Here is a 21,412-nt window from a genome sequence, read left to right on the forward strand (position 1 = left end):
CTTCATCCGATGATGTAGACGAATTCTACTTTAAATTAAAACTCTCGGCCGTTCTAGACACCCGTGCTGAAGTCGTTTAATCACCTACACCTGTATCAACCAAGATACCGATTCAGAGAGCCGAATATAAGCATATCACCACTCGTTGCATCATCCTTTGAAACATCTCGAGTACAATTATATCTTCAATTGCTTGAGCCCATGTAATAACTCCGACCATTAATCCCATACGGGGCATGGATGGTAAAACCCTTACACAGTTATACCCGCGCCTCCTAACTGTGTGTCCATGATGAAACATGTACTAATCCCATACGGGGCATGGATGGTAAAACCCCCTCCCCTTTTTCCTCGAACGCGATGTGGGAAAGGTGCCATGGGAGGAACTTCATGGTAGGGATGAAATTTTGGGTTACTATGTAGCTAACGGGGGTCGAACTCCTGACTTCCCCCAAAGGAGGTAGGCCGGCCACCAACCGTTGGACCACGCCAAAAGTATAATATATGCTTTTTGTACTTCTAGTGTATTTAACTAACAAAGCATTAGGCACTATAGATTGATGACCGTGAACAGGGTGTCCAGTCTGCAAGTATAATGCTTTTGTAATAGCAATAAAATCAATGGGGAACTCGATCAACTCAAACTCTGATGGATCACTGATCTTGTTAACAAAATATTGCAAACCGAAAAGAAGTCTTCAAACTGATACATGAACCGAAATTGTGGTCATAGTCCAACGGTTCACCCCATGTAATTTGTGTCATGGGATAGGGAGAGTTCATGGTTCGATCCTTAAAGATGACATGATTTTCTTTAAACCAATTGAACACCAATAATGGTGGTATATATTGACTGTATAGGGAGGTTTTCCAGGATTCGTTCACGGACCTCTACCCGGACCACTGCCCGAATTGATGTGTTCCCGGGTACCGCCGATCGGGTTCAGGTTTCCGCCCAAACGTGTGTGTTACGTGTAAATGATGAGGGTCGTTGTAATAAATGATCTACTGATGTCAAAAAAACCGCGTTAAAAAATTTTTATATATGAACCAAATTTTTTTTACTTTCCAGTTTTACCCTCAAATATATATATTTCAACACTAGAAATTGTGTAACACATCATTAAGGGTAGTTTAGTAACTTCTAGTGTACTTATCAAACAAATTGTTGTTATATCGTATATGTATATGTATATGTATATGTATATGCATGTAAATGTATATGTATATATATATATCTTTAAAAGCATACATTATATTATATTATATATTATATAGTATAAGATTAAATTATTATAAATTACAACATTATCAATATCTTTCTAATTAAAACACTGGCTTCCAAAAATTATACCCTAATCTACTAGACAACGACGACGATCCTAATACTTTGAAATTCCAGACCTCATTAATTCTTAATCGCTGGTGAGTATTCTTGATGCTGTTCTTGGATTTATATTTTTGTCATATATCATATATGAATGTTGTAATTTTAACAAAAATCATGTAATAAAGACACTTATCGATGGGAACTATTCATTACTCTGTGAAAGAACATCGAAACTTCATTATTTACTTGCATTATATGGTTTATGTAATCGTTATCTACATCCTTAGTAACTGCAATCGATACTTTGCAATCGAAGTGCAAAAAATAGTTATTTTTGTTCTGTTTGCTTAAAATTGCGATACACTTGAGTGTTTAACGAAAATGCTGTCTTATATACTTTTATAATACATATTCTATTTAACAATGTAATTTATCTGCATGGTATTTTCTAAAATTAGGGTTTTTCATGTTTTTAGTACCAAAGGTTCATGTGTTTAGGTTAAACATAAACTTTAGTATTATAGTAACATTGTATCACATCTATATCATACGGGTTTCACAAAGGTATCTATCCATCAGTTGTTTAGCATTATGTTTTCTGTTGTTCAACAACTGTAATTTTAGTATGTCGCTTTGTATTTTCAGCAATACTAGAATACTTTTATTAGGTAAATGTATAATTGTGAAATATTTATTAGATTTTTACATTTTCTTGTATGTAAATACCTTTAGTTATTATGTTGATCTAATGGTTGAACTTAGTACAAGTACCACTTTTTTCTTCCCAACACTGACATATTAATTTTATTGTTATATGGTGATATTACACATCAGTGAAAAACATGAGAAACTATGGTGGGCCACCGTCATTTTTTCACATCATCAATCCCCAAGACACTGACCAACTGGTAATTATTTTTAATTCACTAATAAATGATATATAGGTAATTACGTATTATATGCATTGCAGATTTCTCCTTTTTGGTAAATGTATAATCGTTAAATATTTTGTACAGATGTTGCCAACAGATTTTATCAATATGATATTTCCTAAATCTTGGTCTTCAAGGAACATATCTGTAACGACCCGCACTTTTTCGATCATACTATATTTATAAGATTAATATTTACATAAATTAAACCTTGCCAACATGATAAGCAATCCAAATTGTCGAGACTTATATTTCCGAAAAGAGTTTTACACAACGTTTGACCGTCTAGTTTGACCGATGATATCACGAACTATACAATATATGATAATTATACGTTTGTGTATATAAATGTATATATACATATTTAACATGATTAATAAATGTTTTAATATCTCATTTTGTATTAATAACAACAAGTTATATGTGTATTTTGAAACTACTAACTTAAGTTTTCAAAACGATAACAATACGTAACGTTATTTGACTTAAATACTTAAGACTATAATGTTTATACATATATTGTATAAGTAATGTATTTAATCACTTTTAAGAACTTAAATACATAAAATCATATAAGTGTATTCACAAAAGATAGCTATATTTGAATCCTCATTCCATTTTTCACAAAATTTCTATACGTATATTTAGAGTATTTGTACTCGTATCATACCTAGCTCCTATACGTATTTACTAATAGTAAATACACATCAAAATCACCACCTAACCAGCCATTATTCATGCCCTTAGAGCTAGGTAATTACTTTTGAATCATTGCAAGACTAATTACAAAAATACAAACTAGAATTTTGTCATGTTATCCTTAAAGATCACATTTTTAGGAGTATATATGTATCATCATTTTTGATTCATTTTTACTTCAATCTCTTAACTAAAAACACACACTCTTTCTTACTCTCTAAACTCCATAACAATCCAGCAAAGTTCCATAAAGATCTAGCTTCAAAAGCCATACTAAAACACCATAAGAAAACCATACAAAAACACTTCAAGAAAACCCTCCAAGAACACCAACTTACTTCCAATCTTTCATACACTTCTATCACCCTTTTGATTCTAGCTTCTTACTTCTCTTTTACAGCAACTTCATCCAAGGAACTTGAGGTAGAATCTATGTTCATAACCTTATTCGATTCATATATATATAGCTATCATATTTTGTGGTATACAAGTTTAACAACAAGAACATAGTTTGAATGTTTTCAAACTTGTTTGCAAACTAAATAGATCCTTCTAACTTAACTTTTAAAATACTTCAAGACCTATAATATAACTTATGTATATGCTAATTTAACAAGGTAAAACTTAGTTTTTCAAAGTATAAGTATTTTTAGAAAAATGGTCATTAAATGATTTTGTTGTAACAAAAATGTTTAACTTCATATGTTTCACTAATGTTTCACTTATGCCGTATGATTTTGAATACAAACCAAGGTATTTACAGTTCATAGTCTTAAAGAAGAACTCGATCCAAGAAGATGGCAATTTGAATCAACGAAAACGGATTTGTAACGAAGAAACTATGACCGAAACAAAATTGGTTATCCTAGATCATTTCAACTACGGGATCAATTGGAAAAAAATGATATAAATCACATATTTCTAAGATAACATGATATTTTATATATATGTACTTATAATTCAATTTTATATGGTTCAGGATCACCCGTAAACAATACGAGAAGATTAATCATAAGATCCCGTGTTTGTACGCAACACGTCATTTGACAACACCGGTACTTTATGTACGCAACACGTCATTTGACAACACCGGTACCATGGGTCAAGATTAATCTCGACCAATACATATACGATGGGGTTTTATTTATTTCGTTGGGGGTTTTGTTTATTGCGGGTATATTAAACATCTAAAAATGAACCATTAAAAATTGAATTACTAACATCGGAATGCTAACTACGGACTAAGGAAATATTCAAAATATTAAAAGTATAACAAGTATATATATATATAACGTTTGTTTTAAAATGAAAACATATTGATATATTATATGGATAGGTTCGTGATATCAACCGGAAGACCGAGTCAAAATATATATATCATCAAGACAAGAGTGAGTATATAGTCCCACTTTTAAACTCTAAATATTTCGGGATGAGAATACATGTATTTTATGTTTTACGCTATGGACACAAGTAACTGAAAAATATATTCTACGTTGAGTTGTACCACTGGCATACTTCCCTGTAGCTTGGTAACTAATATTTACAGCGGTATTGTAAACGCGAATCCTGTTGATAGATCTATCGGGCCTGACAACCCCAACCGGACTGGACGACCAGTATTCAACGGTTGCACAGTACTTCGTTTTGTGACTACACTTGGTACGGTGTAGTAAGATTTCATATTAAAGGGAATATGCGACGTGAAAATGTTAAGTATGGTTACCAAGTGCTCAACCACTTAGAATATTTTTATTGAAATGTTTATATACGAAATCTTGTGGTCTATATATATATATATTGCTGCGCACTAAACCTATATCTCACCAACTTTATGTTGACGTTTTTAAACATGTTTATTCTCAGGTGATAATTAAAGCTTCCGCTGCATTATGTTGAATCTAAGCAGGATCATGCGTACTCATATTTGTGTCAAAAATAAAACTGCATATCCGAGGACGTGTGTTGTAAAATATGCTAGAAATCGTGTTGTTATTATCATTTGTAAAGTTTGTAAGTCGAAGATTATCGTTAAACGATAATCATCTTTTTATTGTCTAAAGCTTGTAACAAAAATAATGGTTTGGTTTGTAATGTATAATATATGCAGTTTTCCTTTTTAAAAATGTCGCATATAGAGGTCAATACCTCGCAATGAAATCATACGTTATCTAACACGTTCTTATGGTTAAGGACGGGTTATGACATGTGGTATCAGAGCGTTGGTCTTAGCGAACCAGGTTTGCATTAGTGTGTCTAACCGAGAAGTCGTTAGGATACATTAGTAAAGTCTGGACTTTGACCGGGTCTGATTTTAAAAACCATTGCTTATCACTGTTGGTTAAAATTTATATGTAAATATTATATAAGTACTAATGGGTTAGTTGTTGTGTGATAGATGTCGAGCTCAAAAATTGTTATCACAATCAACGACTCCGAATCAGAATCTTCAGATGGCGTTCCAGTCATTAACCTGTCCGATGACGAAAATGATATCCTTGGGGAAGACTCACAAATTCCGGATGAACCAACTATAAAGAACCCGGAAAGTGAACCCGAGGAGGAAAGTGAACCCGAGGAGGAAAGTGAACCCGAGGAGGAAAGTGAACCCGAGGAAGAAATACAGGAAATTACAAAAGACGAGTTCGAACTAGGAAAGAAACGAAAGGCTAATGAATTAGAAAATCCAAATCCCGAGTTTAATGAGAATGATGTGGCACCAATTCCACTCAACACTACCACCCCTATCCCCGCTATTCCTATTCGTTCTGTCCCGGCATCCAGTTCTTCAGTCCCACAGCCAAAATATAGGCAGACAGTTAGGATAAGCGTTAAGCAAATCTTTGTGTCTAAACGTCCTAGAAAATAGATCAAACGATGCGCTGCTGTGTCAAACCATGGAACCGAATAATGTTTTGTATAATATTAATAGTGTGGTTTGCTTAATGTTCGATGTAAGATAAGCATATGTAAAATATTGAAGTATGAAATGCAATAATTTTCCATGGTTAAGTATTATTTAGATTGTAGTAATTGATTCTGTACTAAGCTATTAAGTATGAACATTAACGGGTAGGTACTACCCAAGATATAATTATAAAACGCTAATAAGAAGAAAAGGCTTTTATAGTAATACCTAGTTCATATTATTAATAAGCTATAATGTACTATAAATACACACTACATCTATAATAATCCATGTGAATAATTATTTTCTTTCATTAGGAAATGGCGCGATTGAATCGAATGACGGAACAAGAACTCGAGGAACTCATCAACCAGCGAGTGAACGACAGAATGTTATGGGTTGAGGCTGCAAGAGCTGCTGCAGTTAATCCAAATCCTCGTGTAGGATGCTCCTACAAGACGTTCCAAGCTTGCAAGCCATCATCATTCAGTGGAACGGAAGGACCGATCGGTTTAACCCGATGGATAGAAAAGATGGAGACGGTGTTCAAAATCAGCGGTTGTGATGAAAAAGACATGACCAAGTTTGCATCGTGCACTTTACAAGATAGTGCACTCACATGGTGGAAGAATTATGTGAAGGCGGTAGGAGGAGATGTAGCTTATGATACTCCATGGGAAGAATTCAAAGCAATGATAATCACCGAGTATTGTCCAAGGAATGAGGTTATTAAGTTAGAAGATGAGTTACGAAGTTTGAAGGTGGTTGGTACTGAAATCACCAACTACAACCAGCGATTCATGGAATTAGTTTTGCTATGTCCTGAATTGGTTCCAACCGAAGAACGGAAGATTGAAATGTACAAAGGTGGTTTGCCCAAAAAGGTCAAGGCAAACGTTACAGCATCGAAACCTAAAACAATTCATGAAGCTATAACCATGGCGAACGAGCTAATGGATCAGGTCATCATGGATAAGAAAGTATCCAATACTGATGTGAAGGTATCAGGTAACAAAAGAAAGTGGAATGGAAATTATGATCGAGGTAACCAACAACAATCTTTTAAGAAACAAGAAAACACGCAAGGTGCGGGTAGTGGTTTAAGCTTTGGTTATAAAGGACAAAATCCTTTATGCAACCGTTGCCACAAACATCACTTTGGTTACTGTAGTGTGTTATGCACCAAGTGTAATCGACAAGGTCATCTTGCGGAAGATTGTAAGGCTCTCGTTACAAATGGCAACAAGACTCCTGCCACCAACGCAAATAGAACTGCTTTGGCTACCATTACTTGTTTTGGTTGTGGAAAACAAGGTCACTATAAGAGTCAGTGCCCGAATCAGAATGGCGGACCTGCACGTGGAAGAGCGTTTGTTATTAATGCTAGAGAGGCACGAGAAGACCCGGAGCTTGTTACGGGTACGTTTACCATTAATAACTTATCAGCATCTATTTTATTTGATACTGGCGCCGATAGAAGTTACGTGTGTATAAATTTTTACACTAAATTGAATTGTTCATCATTACCTCTAGATGCTAAGTACATGATTGAGTTAGCTAATGGTAAACTAATTAAAGCCGATAAAATTTGTCGTGATTGTGAAATAAATTTAGCCGGAGAAACGTTTAAAATCGACTTAATACCCGTAGAATTGGGAGGTTTTGATGTAATAGTCGGCATGGACTGGATGTCCAAAGTAGGAGCGGAAGTTGTTTGTGCCAAGAAGGCAATTCGTATTCCTGGTAAGGATAAAATGCCGGTGATGATTTACGGAGAGAAGGGTGATTCAAAGCTAAAACTCATTAGCTGTTTGAAAGCCAAAAAGTGTTTAGAAAAGGGATGTTACGCTATTTTAGCACATGTTAATAAAGTCGAAAAGGAAGAGAAGTGCATCAATGACGTGCCTGTGGCAAGAGATTTTCCCGAAGTTTTTCCGGAAGAATTGCCGGGATTACCTCCATTTAGATCGGTAGAATTTCAAATAGATTTAGTACCAGGAGCTGCACCAGTGGCTCGTGCTCCATATAGACTTGCACCGTCCGAGTTAAAAGAACTTCAAAGTCAGTTAAAAGAATTACTGGACCGTGGATTCATACGACCGAGTACTTCACCGTGGGGAGCTCCAATTTTGTTTGTTAAGAAGAAAGATGGATCTTTTAGGATGTGTATAGACTATCGTGAATTAAATAAGTTAACTATCAAGAATCGGTATCCACTACCGAGAATTGATGACTTATTTGATCAATTGCAAGGATCATGTGTTTATTCGAAAATCGACTTAAGATCGGGCTATCATCAACTACGCGTCAAAGAAGAGGATATTCCGAAAACTGCTTTTCGGACACGTTATGGTCATTATGAATTTTTGGTTATGCCGTTTGGATTGACGAATGCGCCAGCTGTATTCATGGACCTCATGAATCGAGTTTGTAGTCCGTATTTAGATAAGTTTGTTATCGTTTTCATTGATGATATTCTTATCTATTCCAAGAGTGAGCAAGAGCATGAAGAGCATTTAAGGTTGATACTGGAGTTGTTGAGAAAAGAACAACTGTATGCTAAATTTTCTAAGTGTGCTTTCTGGTTGAAAGAAGTGCAATTTCTTGGTCACGTTGTTAATAGCGAAGGAATTCAGGTTGATCCAGCAAAAACTGAAGCTATTGAAAAATGGGAGACTCCTAAGACACCAATGCAGATACGCCAATTTTTGGGTTTAGCCGGTTATTATAGAAGGTTTATTCAAGATTTTTCCCGAATAGCTAAGCCGTTGACAGCATTAACGCAAAAAGGGAAGAAATACGAATGGACCTCGGAGCAGGAGAACGCATTTCAATTACTGAAGAAGAAGTTAACTACGGCGCCTATTTTATCGTTACCTGAAGGGAACGATGATTTTGAAATATATTGTGACGCTTCGCGACAAGGTTTTGGTTGTGTTCTTATGCAACGAAAGAAAGTTATTGCATTTGCATCCCGACAATTGAAGATTCACGAGCGAAATTATACGACGCATGATCTAGAATTGGGAGCAGTCGTGTTTGCATTGAAGATGTGGAGACACTACTTGTATGGGGTTAAATTCACTGTGTTTACTGATCATAAATGCCTTCAACATATTTTTGATCAGAAACAACTGAACATGAGACAACGTAGGTGGGTCGAGTTAATAAACGACTATGATTGTGAAATTCGTTATCATCCCGGGAAGGCGAACGTGGTGGCCGATGCACTAAGCAGAAAGGAACGAGAACCAATTCGAGTACGAGCGATGAACATAAAAATTCGCCTAAATCTCAACTCACAAATCAAAGAAGTTCAACGAGAAGCACTTACTAAAGAAAATAAAGGAAATGAAATAATGAAGAAGTATGAGAAGCAACTCGTTATGCGGGAAGATGGAATTCGATATTTTGCAAATCGTATTTGGGTACCGAAGTTGGGTGGATTAAGGAAGTTGATATTGAACGAGGCACATAAGACAAGATATTCGATACATCCTGGAGTTGGAAAGATGTACCAAGATCTTAAGACGCATTATTGGTGGCCTAATTTGAAGACAGACGTTGCAACATATGTTGGGGAATGTTTAACTTGTTCCAAAGTCAAAGCAGAACACCAGAAGCCGTCAGGGTTACTTCAACAACCAGAAATTCCAGAATGGAAATGGGACGGTATTACCATGGATTTCATCACGAAGTTACCAAAGACTGCCTGGGGATACGACACCATTTGGGTGATTGTTGATCGTCTCACCAAGTCTGCACATTTCTTGCCTATAAAGGAAACGGATAGAATGGAGAAACTATTACGATTGTATATAAAGGAAGTTGTTTCAAGGCATGGAATACCTATTTCCATTATATCCGATCGTGATAGTAGATTTACCTCAAAATTCTGGCAATCACTACAGGAGGCACTAGGAACTCGGTTGGATATGAGTACCGCATATCATCCACAAACCGATGGACAGAGTGAAAGAACGATTCAGACTCTCGAAGACATGCTCAGGGCATGTGTGATCGATTTTGGAAACGGATGGGATAAATATCTACCGTTAGCAGAATTCTCGTATAATAATAGTTATCATGCGAGCATTGGAGCTGCGCCATTCGAAGCATTGTACGGAAGGAAGTGTAGATCTCCTATCTGTTGGAATGAAGTAGGAGATCGACATTTAACTGGTCCCGAGATCATACACGAAACGACCGAGAAGATAGTACAAATCAAGGAGAGATTGAAAACATCCCGTAGTCGCCAAAAGAGCTACGCCGATGTTCGAAGGAAACCATTAGAGTTTCAGGTTGGGGACATGGTTATGCTAAAGGTGTCACCTTGGAAAGGTGTAATACGTTTCGGCAAAAGGGGTAAACTGAACCCAAGGTACGTAGGCCCGTTCAAGATCATCGAACGCATTGGACCGGTAGCTTATCGACTCGAGTTACCGCAACAACTCGCTGGAGTACATAATACCTTTCACGTCTCAAACCTGAAGAAGTGTCTTGCAAAGGAAGACCTCACCATTCCTCTTGAAGAAATTCATGTCGACGAGAAACTACAATTCGTCGAAGAACCAATCGAAATCATGGACCGTGAAGTTAAACAGCTCAAACAGAGTAATATACCGATTGTTAAGGTTCGTTGGAATGCTAGAAGAGGTCCCGAGTTTACTTGGGAACGAGAGGATCAGATGAAACGAAAGTAACCGCATTTGTTTCTCGATGACGCAAAATAGGTACAATTTTAAAATTTCGGGACGAAATTTATTTAACGGGGAGGTAATGTAACGACCCGCACTTTTTCGATCATACTATATTTATAAGATTAATATTTACATAAATTAAACCTTGCCAACATGATAAGCAATCCAAATTGTCGAGACTTATATTTCCGAAAAGAGTTTTACACAACGTTTGACCGTCTAGTTTGACCGATGATATCACGAACTATACAATATATGATAATTATACGTTTGTGTATATAAATGTATATATACATATTTAACATGATTAATAAATGTTTTAATATCTCATTTTGTATTAATAACAACAAGTTATATGTGTATTTTGAAACTACTAACTTAAGTTTTCAAAACGATAACAATACGTAACGTTATTTGACTTAAATACTTAAGACTATAATGTTTATACATATATTGTATAAGTAATGTATTTAATCACTTTTAAGAACTTAAATACATAAAATCATATAAGTGTATTCACAAAAGATAGCTATATTTGAATCCTCATTCCATTTTTCACAAAATTTCTATACGTATATTTAGAGTATTTGTACTCGTATCATACCTAGCTCCTATACGTATTTACTAATAGTAAATACACATCAAAATCACCACCTAACCAGCCATTATTCATGCCCTTAGAGCTAGGTAATTACTTTTGAATCATTGCAAGACTAATTACAAAAATACAAACTAGAATTTTGTCATGTTATCCTTAAAGATCACATTTTTAGGAGTATATATGTATCATCATTTTTGATTCATTTTTACTTCAATCTCTTAACTAAAAACACACACTCTTTCTTACTCTCTAAACTCCATAACAATCCAGCAAAGTTCCATAAAGATCTAGCTTCAAAAACCATACTAAAACACCATAAGAAAACCATACAAAAACACTTCAAGAAAACCCTCCAAGAACACCAACTTACTTCCAATCTTTCATACACTTCTATCACCCTTTTGATTCTAGCTTCTTACTTCTCTTTTACAGCAACTTCATCCAAGGAACTTGAGGTAGAATCTATGTTCATAACCTTATTCGATTCATATATATATAGCTATCATATTTTGTGGTATACAAGTTTAACAACAAGAACATAGTTTGAATGTTTTCAAACTTGTTTGCAAACTAAATAGATCCTTCTAACTTAACTTTTAAAATACTTCAAGACCTATAATATAACTTATGTATATGCTAATTTAACAAGGTAAAACTTAGTTTTTCAAAGTATAAGTATTTTTAGAAAAATGGTCATTAAATGATTTTGTTGTAACAAAAATGTTTAACTTCATATGTTTCACTAATGTTTCACTTATGCCGTATGATTTTGAATACAAACCAAGGTATTTACAGTTCATAGTCTTAAAGAAGAACTCGATCCAAGAAGATGGCAATTTGAATCAACGAAAACGGATTTGTAACGAAGAAACTATGACCGAAACAAAATTGGTTATCCTAGATCATTTCAACTACGGGATCAATTGGAAAAAAATGATATAAATCACATATTTCTAAGATAACATGATATTTTATATATATGTACTTATAATTCAATTTTATATGGTTCAGGATCACCCGTAAACAATACGAGAAGATTAATCATAAGATCCCGTGTTTGTACGCAACACGTCATTTGACAACACCGGTACTTTATGTACGCAACACGTCATTTGACAACACCGGTACCATGGGTCAAGATTAATCTCGACCAATACATATACGATGGGGTTTTATTTATTTCGTTGGGGGTTTTGTTTATTGCGGGTATATTAAACATCTAAAAATGAACCATTAAAAATTGAATTACTAACATCGGAATGCTAACTACGGACTAAGGAAATATTCAAAATATTAAAAGTATAACAAGTATATATATATATAACGTTTGTTTTAAAATGAAAACATATTGATATATTATATGGATAGGTTCGTGATATCAACCGGAAGACCGAGTCAAAATATATATATCATCAAGACAAGAGTGAGTATATAGTCCCACTTTTAAACTCTAAATATTTCGGGATGAGAATACATGTATTTTATGTTTTACGCTATGGACACAAGTAACTGAAAAATATATTCTACGTTGAGTTGTACCACTGGCATACTTCCCTGTAGCTTGGTAACTAATATTTACAGCGGTATTGTAAACGCGAATCCTGTTGATAGATCTATCGGGCCTGACAACCCCAACCGGACTGGACGACCAGTATTCAACGGTTGCACAGTACTTCGTTTTGTGACTACACTTGGTACGGTGTAGTAAGATTTCATATTAAAGGGAATATGCGACGTGAAAATGTTAAGTATGGTTACCAAGTGCTCAACCACTTAGAATATTTTTATTGAAATGTTTATATACGAAATCTTGTGGTCTATATATATATATATTGCTGCGCACTAAACCTATATCTCACCAACTTTATGTTGACGTTTTTAAACATGTTTATTCTCAGGTGATAATTAAAGCTTCCGCTGCATTATGTTGAATCTAAGCAGGATCATGCGTACTCATATTTGTGTCAAAAATAAAACTGCATATCCGAGGACGTGTGTTGTAAAATATGCTAGAAATCGTGTTGTTATTATCATTTGTAAAGTTTGTAAGTCGAAGATTATCGTTAAACGATAATCATCTTTTTATTGTCTAAAGCTTGTAACAAAAATAATGGTTTGGTTTGTAATGTATAATATATGCAGTTTTCCTTTTTAAAAATGTCGCATATAGAGGTCAATACCTCGCAATGAAATCATACGTTATCTAACACGTTCTTATGGTTAAGGACGGGTTATGACAATATCTGTTTACAGTAACACGGATTTAATCATATTGAAGATTGTTAACACGGGTGAAAGGGGTTTCATAACAACCGGGTGGTCTAAGATTATGCAACAACTCAATTTAAGCTATGGTCATACAATATACTTCACTGGCATTGAGGTTACCAAATGGAATTTGGTGGTCTATGGACGTGATATGCGCCAAACCAACTATTTCGATCAAGCACTACTCAACAACCCTACTAGATTTCATCTTAAGCTGTTCAACCATTCTCTATACCGGCGATACCCTTCTTTCATTAAACCCATAACTGAGCTTACAGAACTGGTATTCTCATTTAATCTACATACCTCATATTTAATTCTAATTATGGTCTCGTTGCTATTCTCTGCCTGAATCCTAAACAACCAACGTTTTCATAAACTCACTTGGATGCTATAGAGTAAAGGTAGAGGTTCAGTTAGGCCCATCTAATGAAATGGTGTTTACAACTGGGTGGAAACAAGTTATGGAAGATCTTATGCTTGAAACTGATGATTGTTTAATTCTGTATAAAATTGATGACATCAACTTTCATATGGTCATGTACGGTTATGATGGCTGTGAGTGGATAACTCTAGACATAAAACACATGGTGGAGATACAAACAGCTGCAAATAAATCAACCTCAAGTGTTTATGATATTACTGAAACTGATGAAGAAATGAAACAAGAACCTGATGTCGAGTTTGACGACATAACAGTTTTTTTTCGGTGCCATATGGACATTACTTTGTACACTTCTTACACTCTCTTATGGTATTAAATTTCAATATTATATGCTCACAATATATAACACAACTTTAGATTTAATGCATTTTACTTTCCAATTGTACTTTCATTTTTCGTAGGAATTCCCGTCTGCATTTGTTGGTCTTCTTAGAGTAAACGACGATTGTACTATCATTTGCAGAAATGCTCAAGGTGACCTATTTCATGGGTATGTTAAAGAAGATAAAACCAAGAATCTGCCAAATTGCTATGTGTACGGTGGTTGGCTCAAATTTGTAGGAGATAATAATTTAAACCCGCGTGATGTGTGTGAAGTTGTTTGGAAATGTGACATCGGTGAGTTCCAACTGGTTGGTGTTAGAAAACATACTTGGATGTAACCCGTTCAATCTATGCTAGATGCAGAATGTTGTGCTAGATATATTGTGTATTTGTGTTTTGATACAATTGGCAACGTTGTTAAGCTTACTTGATTAAACTACTGTATATGTAATTAAGCGTTGCTTAACATGTATGTAATTAAATATCGAACTTTATTGCAAACTACCGTCTATTGATACAACTGGCTATCCTTTATTGTATATTGAACAATGTAAAACATATCATATTTCAGGCACCACTCAACCAAAATTGTTAAAGTACTATAATGACCAATTTAACCTTTGAGGATAATTTTACCATTAAATGATAATTTTACCGGTTTGATGATATTTTGAACTTATAATGCCTAATTTACCCTTATATGCAGAAAATATGAAAAACCTCATAGTAACTAAATAATTACCATTTCTTGATTATCTAATAACCTCATAATTAACAATATACTCTTATATGATAATTTAATGTATAAAGTTGTTAGGTTTAGTTTACTGGTTTCAAGCGATGTCTAGGATTGCCTATTGTATTTTGTTTCTTCTTATTTATCTTATCGAGAAAAAGATCCTGTTATAAAGATCCTTGTTTAGCTAGCAGGATAAATATGAAGTTCATATACGTATCTAAAAGGAATGAACTACATACATGACCAAATATACATAGCATAATACTTGATTATACTATATAATACTTGATTATAAATTTATTAACTAATGACCAAATTACCCTTTGATTATGATTTCACCATATAATGATGATTTCACCTTAAACCATAAAACTACACATTACACTTACGGGCAGTGTACCCGATCGTGCAATAGTATATGAAAGGGTAAACGTCGGTTATTATCGGATTATAAAATGATTGTGCATTGCTGTTCTCATCGGATCATGGGGCCCATAGAAGGTTACTTCTAGTGGCTTATAGGAAAATCTGAAAAACCGGCCTCAATTGAGCTAATATATACACGAGATATCTCATGCAATTTCGATATTGGAGTTACCCATTTACCATTTGATGATAATTTTTCATTTTAATGACAATTTTACCCTTTTAAGATAATTTCGCCTCATAATACCTATTTTAATCTTAGATTTCAATTTGATCACCTCATAATTACCAATTGTATAGCTCATGCATTCATAATTGATGAATATAAAATGTTCATAATCATAACTAAGCAAAGGTATAATTAAATTGATCTGTATATGTATAATTCTAATACGATGATATGATATGTATATTAAATATTAATATATGATTAATATGAATGATAAGTTAATAGTATGTATTTTTTACTAATTATATTTTTTAAACATCCAAATGGAAATTATAGGATAATATAAGCAAATTAGATTGTCACCAATATTATCTGCTAATAAAAAGGAAACAAACCAACTTATTTTAAGAAGTTACGTGACTTATTGGTACGTGAGTTGGAACCGAATTATAAATTTTTTTTTTATCGATATTCATTGTGTTTTACTGGGCGTTACAGATCTATATTCAGTTTCTACGTGAGTTGGAAAGAAACCAAGAGAAGCTATCACTTACGGAATTATTCCATCTAGAAATCCAATTTACAAGGTTACTTTGTGTCTCTGTTTAACTTATTTCGTTTAATGTCAAATAGATTACACATGTATATGTATATTTATTTGTATTATGTATTATGTATAGAATAATGATTAATGAATATGTTCATGTAGTTTTTTGTATGTATGAATATATGAATGAATGTTTAATCAATATTATGTGATATTACATATATACATCAATTAATATTTGTGAATGTTGTTTAATGAATATCTGATCCACTAGTCTAGTGTTCAATGAATATTTTGTTAAAAATTTGTGACTTTTTTTAATTCAGGTGTAGCATGGCAACGAGTTGGATGAGTTGCTCAAGAGCATCGAAAACATACCAAGAAGGTCTTGTTAATTATCTTGATCACATGTTTTCTACTAAAGGTAAAAATGGTGAGATACTATGTCCGTGTGTAAAATGTGGTAATCAGATGTGGGTGGGTCGTGCAGCTGCTAAAAATAATTTGATTATTGACGGTTTTTATAAAGGTTATAAATTTGAACCTTATGTGTCTAAAAGAATTTATGATCCTATGTTGGATATCGAAGAAACTGAATTTGAAGATAACATGCAAGAAATGTTGAATGACTACTTCCATGAATTTGATGATAATAGCCAAGAAACTGAATTTGATGATAACAGCCACAAAAAGGAAACTGATACTATACCACACATACATGAGAAAAGGTTTTATAATAGATTGAAAAATGTTGTGAAAGAACTATACCCTGGGTGTAAAAAGTTCTCAGCTCTTTCCTTTTTCATTAGGCTATATCATATCAAATGTATTGGTAAATGTAGTGACAAGGCTTTTGACATGATGCTTGATCTTTTAAGAGTGGCCTTCCCGGAAGCATCCATACTAAAGTCAACATATGAACTAAAGAAGATAATAAGTTATGACAACCCAGAAATTTCCAACCAAATTTAAACTTTAATCTTTATATGTTTCTGACACCGGAAATTTCCAACCAAATTTAAACTTTAATCTTTATATGTTTCCGACACGATAAGCAATATTTGTTAAGTTAAAATTCAAGAATTTTAAACTATGTTCATACATTCATTCAACCTCGACCAAGTTCCAACGATTCACGAACCATTAAACGAATATGATTATATATGTATATGTGTATATATATTATAACTTGAAACGTAAACAAAATATTAGATTAAATACTTTATATGATTGTATCTGTTTCAAAATGTTTATCAATGGAATTAGAAGATAAGATCAAATGATTGAATTATCATATATATTGAATTATGGTTACAAGTCTCTGTTGAAAGGCCCACGTTGATTTGAGAAATCTTTCCATTTTAACAATATACGGAAAATGGTAAAGTGATTTATAAATAAGAACAAATTGTCAATCATTGAGAACTAGACAAAAGATAGTGGAAGATTGAATCTCATAAAGACTTGATTGATCTATTTAGTTTCAAATGTACAAAAACGTTTTCAGTTTAAAAAGAACTTTATTATTAAAACGTATATAACTTTTATAAATATCTAGAACAACTTTTGACAACTCATTACTTAACTAGTATGATAAAGATAACGATATTTATATTTTATTTTATTAAATATATATAACGATTTAAATTAATATTATATATATTTATACGCGTGTTATACGTACATAGTTTTATACTTTTACTATACTTAAACTTTACCTTTACTTTATTTTTACTTTACTTTAACTTTAATAATTCACTTTAATAATTCATACTTTAATAATTCACTTTAATAATTCATACTTTAATAATTCACTTTAATAATTCAAAAATCTATTATAAATAGAATTCAATAGGTTTCATTATTTCATAGAAACTTGAAAATATTTTTCTCTAAACTCTCTCAATCGATTTACATATATATATTTACTCCGTATTATTTCAAGATATTATTAGTATACATAAAATATTACGACGGAGTGTTGTCCGAGTGATTTCGAAATTGTTTCTCGAGTAGGATAGGATTAAAGAAATTATGGGTTATAGCTATGGAGGTGATTGAGTATGGTTCATGGGTATGCTCGTGAGGTCAATATAGTGTTTATCATTTCCGTTGCGTCTACGTACCTTTTCTGCAATATTGAATCTCAATATTGATACGTGAGTACTCATAATTTAACTTTTACATACTAGTAGTGTATCCCTGACTAGTGCTCGAGTATTTAGGATTATGCATGCTTGTACTTTTGATATTGCCCTTGGACAGGTTAGGTTGAATCTTTAATTAGTTACACTTGCGGTTGAGATAAGGTATAAGATATGCATGTCCTTGGAAAGCTAGCGAAAAATTAAGAACTTTTCCTTTAGATATCGAATGGTTTTGATGAACAGATTAAAAGTTATAATCAATTGAATTTTCGATATTTTTATTAAAAAATGATTATTATTATCGTCGTTTTTATCGTCGTTCTAGTTTTATCTTATTATTATCATTATTATTATCTTTATCAATAAAAGGGATTTATAATTAAAAATTGTTATTTTTATTATTATTATTACTATCGTTATTATCGTTATAGTTATAATTAGTATTATTATTATTATCCAATTATTATTATTATTATTATTATTATTATTATTATTATTATTATTATTATTATTATTATTATTATTATTATTATTATTATAATTATTATTATTATTATTATTATTATTATTATTATTATTATTATTATTATCATTATTAATATATATATCATTATTTAAAAATGGTTATTGTTATTATGGGAAATATATGTGTATAAATAATTATGGGAAATAATAAAATACAAATTAATCAGTAGAATTAAATATATAAAATAATATATAATATAATAATGTTATTATCTATAAACATATATGCTAACTATACATAATTATTATTATATGTATATTGTAATATATATATATATATATATATATAAAAGATATAAATATTGTGTGTTGGAATTTATAATATCTAATTCCATTATGAAATAATATAGTAAATAGATATATAAGAATTATATATATAACATTAATAATGTATTCATATATAAAATATGAAGTAACAACAAGTTAAAAATGTAATAGTAATGACAAAATAATATTATTACTACTTTCATTATTATTAATATTATTATTATTATTAGTATTATTAATAAATGTTAAATATTAAAATTTTAATAAATTTAAGATTTTGATTATCAAAATAAATACATAAATATAAATAATACTATAAGAATGATTAAAATTGTTATTTAGTTGTAAACTTAAATATTATTGGTTATCATGATTCATATTATTATTATTAAGATTATTACTTTTATAATTATAATTACCATCACTAACAAAGTCATTATTAATAATGTCACATAAATAAGACAATTTATTAATTATATTGTTAAAGATGATTATTATTATTCCCATAATTGTTAATGATATTATTAATTATTATTATTAGTTACAAAATTATTATTATTAATAATACATTAATAAATACTAACGTTAGTTAAAATTTAGATTACAAATAGATATATAACTACCGAGATATATATAAATACTTATACATATATAAAATACAGATTTGTATAAATATATATATAAACATAGATTCATATATATAATTACGCATATACACAGATAGGAATAATTAAATAAATAAATAAAACAACTAGAAGATCTAAAATCTATTTGACATTTCGAATCGTTGCTGTAGTTGATTTCCTCAAATCGTACCAATCAAATACAATAACAACAAGATCAGTTAGCTTTCATAATCGAACTGTATATACTTTTTATTTTTTTTATTTTTTCTTTCCTGGCTATTTTCTGTCGACATCCTGTTATATGTCGAATTGGGGCACTATAAGTCAATGGAGATCAATCATAGATGCTACACTTAGTATTCCATCATATTATATATATCCATCACTGCAATAAAGGATTAATAACAGAAAAATCACACCCACAGCTCGTTCATCCCTGTTCTTGTTTTTTTTTTCAAAAACTTCGAAAACAAATTAAATTCTAAAATGTGTAAATGCAATTGTGTTGGAAATCATGTTTTTAAACTTTCTACAAAGTTTCAACTTCAAATTCCTTAAAATGATTATGAATTTTGAAGTCAAAGTTTCGTGTAACAAAAGTCAACCGTCTATTCTTCATCAAAATTTGGATTCATTTTTGTGTTTCAAGTTAAATTTATGACTCATAGAGTTTCCAGGAACGATTTGCAAACTATTTTGTGTTGAAACCTTTTGCCAAAACAGCCTAAAAATTTGAAATGGATTTCGTGTTCATCGTCGCTGCACAGGTCCATTTATTTTATTTAAATTGTCTATTTTGAATGAGTTAATATATCCCTAATGGTTTCTGTACGTTTTGAAAATCCTAAAATTTATTAAAACAAACTTTTGGTTGATAGTTGATTCTCTGGTCGATTGATTTAATTTGAAGAAGAAGAAGAATTTTGACAGAAAATAAAATGATATAAAATAATTTGGATACAGATTAAAGCAGAAATACAAGTAGCAGCTTGATGGTTTAGTGTAGTTACGGTTGAGCGAGAGGTCTCGGGTTCGATCCCTGCCAGGGTCACTATATTTCTTTTTATGCCGAATTTTTATAAGGTAGACTTATTTCCTTTATTTTTAGTAGTATTATTATTATTATTATTATTATTATTATTATTATTATTATTATTATTATTATTATTATTATTATTATTTTTTTTTTTTATTATTATTATTAATGGTATTATGATTAGAATGATAAAAGTTACTAGTAGTATATTAAAATTAATACTAGTATCATTTTTGAATTATTAGTAGTATTAGTAATAAAAGCATTGTTATTAGGGTTACCATTAGTAATAGGATTGTTACAATTGTTAATATTAAGTATTAAGTATTAATATCAAAAAGTATTATTTCCATTATCATTATTGTTAAATTATTTAAGTTAATAAAAACTATTGTTATTATCTTTATTATAAGGTTTATCATTAAAACTATCATTTATATCATTATTAATAAAAACATTAATATTATTATCATTATTAACACTAGTATTATCATTATCATTATATCACTAATCATAATATATATTTATTTGATTACAAGTATATGTTTTAATATGGATACACAAATGATATAGGTTCGTGAATCCGAGGTCAACCCTACATTGGTTCAATGTCGTATTATGTATTTTTACCACAAAATACAATATGTGAGTTTCATTTGCTCTCTTTTTAATTGCTTTTGCAATATATATTTTTGGGCTGAGAATACATGTGCTGCTTTTATA

The sequence above is a fragment of the Rutidosis leptorrhynchoides genome, chromosome 5, assembly GCF_046630445.1.
Source record: "Rutidosis leptorrhynchoides isolate AG116_Rl617_1_P2 chromosome 5, CSIRO_AGI_Rlap_v1, whole genome shotgun sequence".
Taxonomy (NCBI): Eukaryota; Viridiplantae; Streptophyta; class Magnoliopsida; order Asterales; family Asteraceae; genus Rutidosis; species Rutidosis leptorrhynchoides.